The sequence below is a fragment of the Odocoileus virginianus genome, chromosome 26 (assembly GCF_023699985.2).
Source record: "Odocoileus virginianus isolate 20LAN1187 ecotype Illinois chromosome 26, Ovbor_1.2, whole genome shotgun sequence".
In the NCBI taxonomy this organism is placed as follows: Eukaryota; Metazoa; Chordata; class Mammalia; order Artiodactyla; family Cervidae; genus Odocoileus; species Odocoileus virginianus.
The window spans coordinates 13,041,432-13,052,542 of record NC_069699.1 but is presented as its reverse complement, the minus strand read 5'-3'; the positions used below and the strand labels follow the sequence as shown (position 1 = coordinate 13,052,542).

The 11,111-nt window shown below is 45.9% G+C and overlaps 1 long non-coding RNA gene across 1 annotated transcript; it reads right to left on the bottom strand.

The window, feature by feature from the left end:
* Positions 1–471: 471 nt before the first annotated feature.
* LOC139031215 (uncharacterized) lies at positions 472–6,081 on the bottom strand. The gene is made up of 2 exons (XR_011483620.1): positions 5,936–6,081; positions 472–1,112 (listed from the first exon to the last, which is right to left on the bottom strand). It is a non-coding gene; the product is annotated as an uncharacterized lncRNA (long non-coding RNA).
* Between the last annotated feature and the right edge of the window lie 5,030 nt (positions 6,082–11,111).

The following is an 11,111-nucleotide window of genomic DNA, read 5'->3' as shown; positions in this document are numbered from 1 at the left end:
AGAATCTTCAGCCATGCACCTCCCTGCCAGCAGTCCAGTGCTCCTAGGCAGAGGCCGCCAACCCTTTTGGCAATGGAGACCAGTTTCAAGGAAGACAATTTTTCCATGGACCCGGGAAGGGGTAGTTTTGAGATGACTCAAGCGTATTACATTTATTGTGCACTTTATTTCTGATAATCATCTAACGCTGCCACTGATCTGACAGGACGTGCCAGTCCACAGCCCAGAGGTTGGGGACCCCTGCTCCTGGGGATCCTTCCAAGGATTTCTGGGTGCCTGTCACAGCATCCTGGCACTTGCCCGACCCCTCAGCCAGCACCCTTGCTCCTCACCTTCCCTCCTCACCTCGGGCTTTCAGGCCACTGCCTGCACACTTCATGTCCTCACCCAGCCCTGCTGTCCGAGTGGGGACACCCCCACCCACAGCCTGTCCTTGGGGTGCGGGCACAGCAGAGGAGTATGACAGACAGCACAGATCAAGAATCCATTTAATAACCAATAAGGACCTACTGTATAGCACAGGGAACTCTGCTCAACACTCTGTAGTAAGCTAGATGGGACAAGAATGTGAAAAAAAGAAAAGATACACGTACATGTGTAACTGAATCACTTTGCTATATAGCCGAAATTAACACAAGATTGTTAACCAACTATATACTCCAATATAAAATAAAGACTGTTTCTACTTTTTAAAGAACACCCATTTAAAATTTATCAGCCTCACTTCACTGCTGGAAAACTTATGCCGACCCTGCCCCAGGGGCTCGGGTCGCCCCTCCCCGGCCATCTGTCTCCCTGGTCGCCAGCTCCGAACTGTTCCTGGGCCTCCCTCCCATCTTCTCTTCATTCCCTCCGTCCCTGAGACCCAGCCCCAGGCGACACTTGCCTGTCCTCATCCTAGTGCGTTACTTCCCCTTCTCCTTTCTCACACGAAGCAGATTTTCCTTCCTACAAGGGAAGGAAATCCAGAAAAGAGCTCCCGTTTGCTTCAAAGTCTCCAGGTCTGGGTCCTTGTTCTCTCCAACCAAAGGGCTGTTTTCTCTCTACTGACTCAGCGCCATCCAGTAGAAATAGAATATAAGCCCTAGATAAAATGTTATATTTTCTGGTAGCTACATTTAAGAAAAAAAAAAAAAGAAAAGAAACAAGTGAGATTAATTTCAATATCCTCTATTTAACCCAACATATCCAAAATATTATCAGCTCAATGTTTATTTAATATAAAGTTATGAATGAGCTATTTTAATCCAGGTAAATAAAAAGACATTTAAAAAATTATTTATTCATGTATTTTGGCTGTGCTGGGTCTTTGCTGCCGTGCAGACTTTTCTCTAGTTGTGGCGAGTGGGGGCTGCTCTCTGGCTGTGGGGCATGGGCTTCTCACTGCGGCGGCCTCTGTCGTTGCAGAGCGCGGGCTCAGTAGTTGTGCTCACCGGCTTAGCTGCTCCATCGGCTGCGGGTTCTCCTGGACCAGGGATTGAACACACATCTCCTGAACCGGCAGCTGGACTCCTCACCAATGAGCCACCAGGGGACCCCACCAAGCCATTTTAAACCCTGCATGTGTTTGATACTTACAGTGCTTCTCAACGCAAACTAACCACTTTGCATCCACTCGGTGGGGTGCACGTGGCTGGTGGGGACCACGTCGGGGAGACTAGTCCTCAAATACAGAAAGACCTGTGACAACCTTTTAAAAAAAACAACCAGATTTCAAATAGCCAGAAGAGTCAGGGGCTTCGCTGGTGGCTCGGTGGTAAAGGATCCTCCTGCCAGCGCAGATGACACAGGTTCAATCCTTGATCCGGGAAGATGCCACAGGCTGTGGGGCAGCTCAGCCCGTGTGCCACAAGTACTGAGCCTGCGCTCTAGAGCCTGGGAACGGCAACTACTGAGCCCATGTGCCACAACTACTGAAGCCAGAGCCCGTGCCCCACAACGGGGAGGCCACCGCAATGTGCAGTGCAGGGAAGAGCAGCCCCCGCTCTCCGCACCTGCAGAGAAGACCATGCAGCAAGGAAGACCCAGCACAGTCATAAACAAATACATAAAATTATTTTTAAAATTTCATTATTAAAAAAAAAAAGAAGAGCCAGAGTCTGAGAGAGGCACAAAAATAGAACAGACTCCAAGAAAACAAGCATACCCCAAACAGACGAAAACTCTAAGGAATCAAAATGAATAACCCAGAGAGAAGAAAATATCACATCCACTTAAAAATAAAACCTCTAGATGAAACTTTGGGCAAAGCAGAAATAGAGACACAGCCATAGAGAACAAATATATGGATACCAGTGGGAAGGGGTGGGGGTTGGATGAATTGGGAGATTGGGATTGACATATATACATTATTGATACTATGTATAAAATAGATAACTAATGAGAACCTACTGCATAGCACGGGGAACTCGACTCAATTCTCTGTGATGACATATATGGGAAGGAAATCCAGAAAAGAGGGGTTATATGCATACACACAGGGCTTCCCTGGGGGCTCAGACGGTAAAGAATCCGCCTGCACTGCAGAAGACCCGGGTTCAATCCCTGGGTCAGGAAGATCCCCTGGAGGAGGGCATGGCAACCCACTCCAGTACTCTTGCCTGGAGAATCCCCATGGACAGAGGAGCCTGGCGGGCTACAGTCCCTGGGGTCGCAGAGTCGGACACGACTGAAGGACTAAGCACACAGGCGTGTAGGTAGCTGACTCACTTCATTGTACATCGGAAACTAACACAACATTGTAAAGCGGCTACATTCCAATAAAAAAAAAAAAAAAACACAAAACCTCTATGAAAAAGATCCAGTAAGAGTTCTTGAGAATTAAAACAATGACTGACAAAGTTTCAAAAACTCAAAAAACATGCTAAACAGACAACTGAGAACTAAATTAACAAGCTGGAAGACCCAGCTAAAGGATTCTGCAAAAACATGTTAGAGAAAAAGAAACAGCTGCCATTGCTTATGGCCCCGGCTTCCTTCTCCAGGAGGACCTCCACGCCTCTCTGCAGCAATCTCAGGCTCTGGCTTTTCTGAAAAATCTGGCAATTCTTACATAGCTGTTAATACAGTAGATGAGCTTCTGGGCTGAATGCTGTTGGTGGCTGGGGACAGGTCCTTGGCCCTGTGAGAATCCCATTCCTCTGGCTGGGAAGCAGTGGCTGATACAGGGGCCGGCCTCGGGTGACTGTGTGCAGGGAGCAGACAGTGGACAGTGGAGAGGAGCCACTCACCACTCTCCAGTCCACCCCTAGCTCATGCTTTCACCTGGCCACATTGCCTCTTCTCTGGAATTCTGCTGGGAGCAGTCACCCTGAAAACAATTATGCATTCAGCTCTGAACCATTACAGCTTTGTTTTCATTTCCTCACCAATCTGTTCTTATATTTGTCTTATGTTTCCTGGAAACTCCTTAATCTTCTGGACATTGATCCCCCTCCTCCTGACTGCCCACAACCCCGAGCACGCTTTTTATTTCTGAACTTCTTCCGCCATTTCAGTGGGATTTAGGGAAGAAGTAGGGTACACACCAGTGTGTGCTTAGCCATGTTGAACCCTAAGACACTTATTTTGCGCTTAGAATTATTTCATGAGAATGGTTGTCAGAAGTAGGCGAGCTGCATCAAAGAGTAGGAACATTTTTTGAAGTTGTTGATATGTAGTTAAAACTGCTTACTAGACTGAGGGGTAAAAGAGAGAAAAAGGCACCACCTTCGGCAGAGAGAGAGCTAGGTTATAATCACAGTTCCTTCACTTGCCAGATGTGTAACCTGAGTGAGATAGGGAACTTCTCTGAACCTCAGTTTCCTCATCTGTAAAATGGGCATGATCATGGTACTGGCATTTAAGAACACTGTGAGGATGAATGGCAAAAAACATCTTCACCAGAGTCCAGCCAATAAAAGGTGCTTGATAAATGCTGTCAGCCTTGTTTCAAATAAGTAGTCTGTTAGCATCAAAGAATTGTGGGTTCAGTTGGATGCTTGAAAACACATTCCCTTGTTGGTCACTGGCATCTCACGCTCTCAGATAAATCACCTCTCAGCTTGGTACCTCCATCTCCAAAGAGAGGAGACTTCTTCCTACCTGCCTCCCTGTGAAGGGGTCTGTGAAGATTCACTGTTGTTTAGAAAGCCCTTACAGACGCTCCAGTGAAAATCCCAGTGCATCTGTTGGGTTGTTTTCATTGGCAGGATGGGTCCTGAGTCCTTGCCTCTAGCTCCAGACTGAAATCTCTGTGAGACGATTCCTCCTCTGAGCATGGTCAAGTGTAAGCTCCTGTGGAAGAAAATATCTGGTCCTTATTCTGGGCCAACTTCCAGAAATGTAATTTCTTCCTCAGCTGGGACGTTGGGTCCTATGACTCCTTTTCTATTTGACAACTTATTAATCAGAAATCCCCAGCAAACCTGCTCCAGGGAGCCAGGCTGAGCCCCAACCTTGGCCACATGCCAGTCCAGGTCAGGATTCCAGGAACCGAGTGTTTGCGCCCAGTCCAGATGGAGGGCTGGAGGCGGCTCTTGCGAGAAACCTCTGGAGTCACTGGCCCAGGGGTGCAATGGCCCGGGTCGGGGTTGTGGGGTGTCAGGAAGAAACCAGTTCAGTGGCAAAGAAAGAAGTGTGCACCTGTAGAACCGGGGCAGCCCCAGAGCGGAGGTCAGCCAGGGTCAGCACCCTGAGAGGTCATGGAGGCAGGAGTCTGGCAGATTGGGATCGAGGCCAATGGTGGGGTGGAATGGAGGGGCAGGGCAGCGGAGAGTTCATCTGAAGAAATAACAGGAAAGCTGTAGGGCAACCATGAAGGCTGCTGGGCTTTTGTTTTTGTTTTGACTCAGTAAGCAGCAAACAAGGCCCAGGGTATGGACTTGACTGCGAGCTGGTCTTTGCACTAAGGGTCGTCACTGTAAGAATCTCTTCCTTTCTCCCTCTTTCCTGGCCCCACGCACAGAAGGGCTGGTGGCCACCAAGCTGGAAAGGTGGAGGCAGGTGGAGCCAGCAGGAAATGCCTTCCAGAGGTCAAATAAATAGAGGGCAAGAAGGACGTAGGGTATGGGAGAGTCCCTCAAGGAGAAGGGTTCACTCACCAAAGGGGCTCTTCCTGCCCCACCTCCTGCTCCCACACAACTGGCCCTTCCCTCTGCTCCCCAAAGGGTTGTGTGGAGCCAACACATGCTGCCCTGCCTCACTAATAGGATGCCAGTGATGATGGCTACGATGATGATGATCCTGGACTTCCTGCTGGTGAGACAGCAAAGCAACAGAAGGCGCAGAAAGACTTGAGGAACGTGTTCAAGGTCAGGGGTAGGCGTGGGCTGGAGAGCGAAAATCAAAAGCAAGTAGTTTCTAGAACTTCTGCAGAGTGTAGGTTAAATGCCCTGAGAGGCTCTAGAAGGACTAAACAGTGAGGTTCCCAGAAGGCTCCCAGGGCACCCACCCTGCTGGCTGGGAGGCAAGTCCTCTTTAGTCCCCGCTGGACTGGAGAGGAGGAAAAACTGAGTGAGCATCAAGTCGGGAGCAGCCCTTGGGAAATGAATTTGGGCTCCACCTCCCAGTAAATCTCACATTCTCCTCTCATTTGGGGAGATTGCTGCTCGGTCGCTCAGTCATGTCCAACTCTCTGCGGCCCCACAGACTACAGCCCACCAGGCTCCTCCGTCCATGGGATTTCCCAGGCAAGAATACTGGAGTGGGGTGCTTTGCCCTCCTCCAGGGGATCTTCCCCACCCAGGGATCAAACCCATGTTTCTTATGTCTCCTGCATGGGCAAGCAGATTCTTTACCACAAGCAGCACCTGAGAAGTCTGGGTTGGAGAGATTAAGAGGGAAAAAAGGATGAGGTATTTTATTCTTAAATGCTGCCTGGACTCCTTTCTGGGTTAGAGCATCTCTCCTAGGTCCCTGCCCAATGGTGCAGGGCATGCCCCTCTCTCTCACTGACCTGCTTTCATGTCCAGGGTTTCCAGGGCTCCTCATGCAACCTGCCCACCCTTCTGGGGGCTCACTCTTCTTAGATCTAACTGAATCCTCTCCACAGGTACTTCTTTTGGAGAAATAGCTTGATGTCTTTCTGATTACAAGTCAAATATCTGCTAAATGCAAAAAAAAAAAAAAAAGAATGAGGAAGTGCATGAACAAAAAACGTCTTTCAAATGATACATCTAGAGAATGAAGAGCTGTTTAGCCATTAAAAAAAGACTGGGGACTTTTGTTACATCTCAGTATGGACAAGATTCGTAGTTACAGGAGAAAATTAAGGTGCTGGACACAATGAGAGCACCCTCTACTTGTGTCAAATTCTCCCAAGGGATGCTCAGCCAACACGAGTTGCTCTCTAGGAGGGGAATTGGGTGGCTTGGAGGAGATTTTTCACTAGTCTTTTGGAGCTTTTGATTTTTATGTCATGGGATTGTATTACTTTTTCAAAGATTAAATACAAGTTTGAAGAAGAATAGCTTATTATGCAGTACTCAGTGAAAATTACTCTCTCAAAATATATCTTTTCAAATTTTATTTTCTGTACACACACACACCACTTCGTTTATTTCTATAATATCGAGATCATGCTTGCTCCTTGGAAGAGAAGCTATGACCAATCTAGACAACATATTAAAAAGCAGAGACATTACTTTGCCAGCATAGTCTGTCTAGCCAAAGCTATGGTTTCTCCAGTAGTCATGTATGACTGTGAGAGTAGGGCTATAAAGAAAGCAGAGTGCCAAAGAATTGATGCTTTTGAACTGTGGTGCTGGAAAAGACTCAAAGAGTCCCTTGGACTGCAAGGAGATCTAACCAGTCTATCTTAAAGGAAATCAGTCCTGAATATTCATTGGAAGGACTAATGCTGAAGCTGAAGCTTCAATAGTTTGGCTACCTGATGCGAAGAACTGACCTCACTAGAAAAGACCCTGATGCTGGGAAAGATTGAAGGTGGGAGAAGAAGGGGACGACAGAGGATGAGATGGTTGGATGGCATCACTGACTCGATGGACATGAGTTTGAGCAAGCTCCAGGAGTTGGTGATGGACAGGGAAGCCTGGCATGCTGCCTGCGGTCCATGGGGTGGCAAAGAGTCAGCCATGACTGAGTGACTGAGCTGAACTAACAATGAATTATAATCTGCTCTACCTCTCACTGACTATAGTGTGGATAACCTTCTATATGGGAGTACATAAAGCACACTGCTAATTTAAGTAGCTGTAGAGTTATTCTTTATATACTTTTACCATGTTTTTAACTAGTGCCCTGTAATTTTTAACAGTTTTAATTGTTTTTTTTAACAATTTTTAACAGCTTTATTGACTTTCACATACTCTAAAATTCATCCACTTCAACTGTACCATTCAGTGGGTTTTAGTATATAGTCACAGAATTGAGCAAGCAGCACTACAATCTAACATCAGAACATTTTCATCACCCCCAAAAGAAAACCCATGTCCATCCTTCCTCTTCTAACTCTAGGCAACCACTCATCTACTTGCTGCCCCATGGATTTGCCTGTTCTAGATATTTCTTACAAATGGGACCATATCAACACAATAGATGGCCTTTTGTGTCTGGCTTCTTTTATTTACTAAACTATTTTTCAAGTTACATCCCTGTTGCAGTATCAATCAGTATTTTGTTTTTTTTGTTGATGAATAATACTCCATTGTAGGGATATTTCACATTTTGTTTGTCCATTCATCAGTTGATGGATATTCGAGTTTTCTTCCCCCTTTTCAGCTCTCATGAATAATACGACTATGAACATTCATGTGCAAGTTCTCATGTGAAATCCTTTTCAGTTCTCCTAGAAGGGGAATGACTGGCCATAAGAGACAGCATACTTAACTTTCTGAAGAACTGCCAAACTGCTGTACAAAGGGAAACTTCCACTTTGCATTCTCACCTGCACGATATGTGCATTTTGATTTCTCCATGTCTTCACCAACTCTTGCTATTTTCTGTGGCTTTGGTTATAGCCATTCCTAGTGGATGTGAATTGGTACATTATTATGACTGATATTTCTCTAATGACTCATGACCACTAAGATGCTGAGCATCTTTTCATGTGCTTGATGGTCATTTGTATATCTTCTCTGGAGAAATGTCTACTCAGATCCTTTACCCAGTTTAAAATTAGATTGTCCTTTGATGATGTGTTGTAAGAGTTCTTATATATTCAGGATTGTTGTTGTTCATCATCAAGTCATGTGCAACTCTTCATGACCCCATGGACTGCAACATACCAGACTTCCCTGTCCCTCACTAATCTCCTGGAGTTTGCCCAAGTTCATGCCCATTGAAGCAGTGATGCCATCCAATCGTCTCATCCTCTGTCACGCTCTACTCCTCCTGCCCTCAATTTTTCCCAGCATCAAGGTCTTTTCCAATGAGTTGGCTCTTTGCATCATGTGGCCAAAGTATTGGAGCTTCAGCTTCAGCACCAGTCCTTCTAAAGAGTATTCAGGGTTGATTTCCTTTAAGATTGACTGGTTTATCTCCTTGCTTTCCAAGAGACTCTCCAAGAGACTATCCAACAATACAGTTCAAAAGCATCAATTCTTTGGCATTCAGCCTTCTTCATTGTCCAACTCTCACATCCATACGTGACTACTGGAAAGAACATACCTTTGATTATATTCAGGATACAAGTCACTTATCAGATATATGATTGGAAACTATTTTCTCCCATTCTGTAGATTGTCTTCCATTTTAGTAGTATCACTTGAAGCAAAAAAAAAAAAAAAAGTTTTTATATTAACAAAGTCTAACTGATCTACCTCCACTTTTATGAACTATGCTTTCTGAGTCATGTCTAAGAAACCATGTTTAAAAAGTCATGTCTAAAGTGATTGGTTAAGAGATTGGTTTAATTTACCAGTGAATCCATATGGGCCTGAATTTTTCTTTGAGGAAAGTTTTAAAATCACTAATTCAATCTCTTAACTTATAAGTCTGTTCATAATGTCCATTTCTTCATGAGTATGTCTTTATGGTTTGTGTCTAAGAATTTACTCACTTCATCTTTGCCATCTAACTGGATGGCATATGATTATTCACATCAGTCCCTTAAAAACCCTTCCGTTTTTGTAAAGTCAATAGTGAAGTCACACTTTTATTCCTGACTTTTGCTCTTCCTTTGTTCCTATTATAGTCCCTGACCATTCCTCTCTCCCTACCCCTGGTGTAGGCCTGGACTCTTTAGAAAGTTCCACTGCATCAAGTGCCTTATAAACCAATACAGCTAAGTGCCAGTGGAAAACTATCTTAGACCAGCTCAGAAATGCAAAACCAAAACATCTTGGTACAACCAAGATGCTGCACCTTCAGCTGGCTCTGCCCCTGGAGGAAGAGAGGACGCCCCGCGGCAGCCACCTCGTCTCTTGCAGAATCTGCCTGGTCAGCAGGATGATGAGAGGAGGGCCCGCTGGCCTGAAGTCCTGTCCCAGACATTTCTGACTAGGCTACCAGAGAGCACTCTGAGCCTGGGGCCAACTCACCTTCCCCAGGCAAGTGTTCCCTGGTTTGGTCTTGAGGGTCAAGCTGCCTGGGCTGAAATCCCATCTCCATCTCCTTCATCTCCTTCCGTGTGACCTTGGGCAAACTACTCAGTCTCTCTGTTTCTCATTTTCCTCATCTGTAGAATGGAGATAATACTAGTATATAGCTCAGGCAGCTGCTGGAGTGGTTGTAGATGAGATGAAACATGTAACACAGAGCCAGCCCTTCCAACTGTGCCTGGAAGAGTAAGCCCTCAAAAAATGTCTGCACCAGGAACAAGTCTGGGGCTTCCCTGATGGTGCAATGGTTGAGAATCCAACTGCCAATGCAGGAGACACGGGTTCGATCCCTGCTCTGAGAAGGTCCCACATGCCGCGGAGCAGCTGCACCCATGAGCTGCAACTACTAAAGCCCATGTGCCTAGAGCCTGTGCTTCACAAGAGAAGTCACCTCAATGAGAAGCTCATGCACTGCAACTAGAAAGTAGCTCCTGTTTATCACAACTGGAGAAAGCCCATGTGCAGCAATGCCGAGCCAGAACAGTCACAAGTAAATAAACCTTTATAAAAACAAGTCAGCCCCTTTTGAGTTTAGCCAGTGCTCACAAGCCTGCCCTCCACAGCTGTCATCTCTCCCAGCAGCAGGGCTCTGCTGGGCTGCCATCCATGCCCGCTCTGTGCCAGGGGGCCCACCACCCTGGGCAGAACGAGGAAACGGGCTGGTGGAATCGGAAAGTGCTGCCCCTGAACCGTGTTGAGGGAGACGTTCTCAGACCTGACTGGAGTCAGGAAGATCTGGCTCCGAGGCCTCACCCTGCCACCTGCTCTACATGACACCTCCATGAAGACAAGTTTCTCAACCTCTGAATGTCAATCTGTTCATCTTTTAAATGGGAATAACAGTACCTACCACTGTGTTAGGGGAAGAGTCAACTGCTAATCCCTGAGACCTGATAAACATACAAACTGGCACATGTACTGAGGATTCATTTCAGATCATAAAAAGTTGTTCTTCTGCTGGTACCTTTTCTCCTGTATTGTAAAAGCTTTCTCTCCACCCACATCAGCCTGTTTCAAATAAAGGCCACACCAAAGTGTCATTAAATCTGGTCCTGATCGTCGGTGGGAATGCAGACTGATACAACCACTATGGAGAAGAGTATGGAGATTCCTTTAAAAACTAGGACTAAAACTTTCATGTGACCCAGAAATCCCACGACTGGGCATATACCCCGAGAAAAATGAAATTGAAAAAGACATGTACCCCAGTGTTCATTGCAGCACTATTCACAACAGCTAGGACATGGGAGAAACCTAGATGTCCATCGGCAGATGAATGGATAAGGAAGCTGCAGTACATATACACAATGCAATATTACTCAGCTATAAAAAGAAATGCATTTGAGTCCATTCTAATCAGGTGGGACGAACCTAGAGCCTATCATACACAGTGAAGTAAGTCAGAAAGAGAAAGAGTATATTAATGCCTATACATGGAATCCACAAAGATGGTACTGACGATCCTGTGGACAACAGCAAAGGAGACACAGACATAAAGAACAGACTCTTGGACTCAGTGGGAGAAGAAGACGGAGGGATGATTTGAGAGAATAGCACTGAAACATATAAATT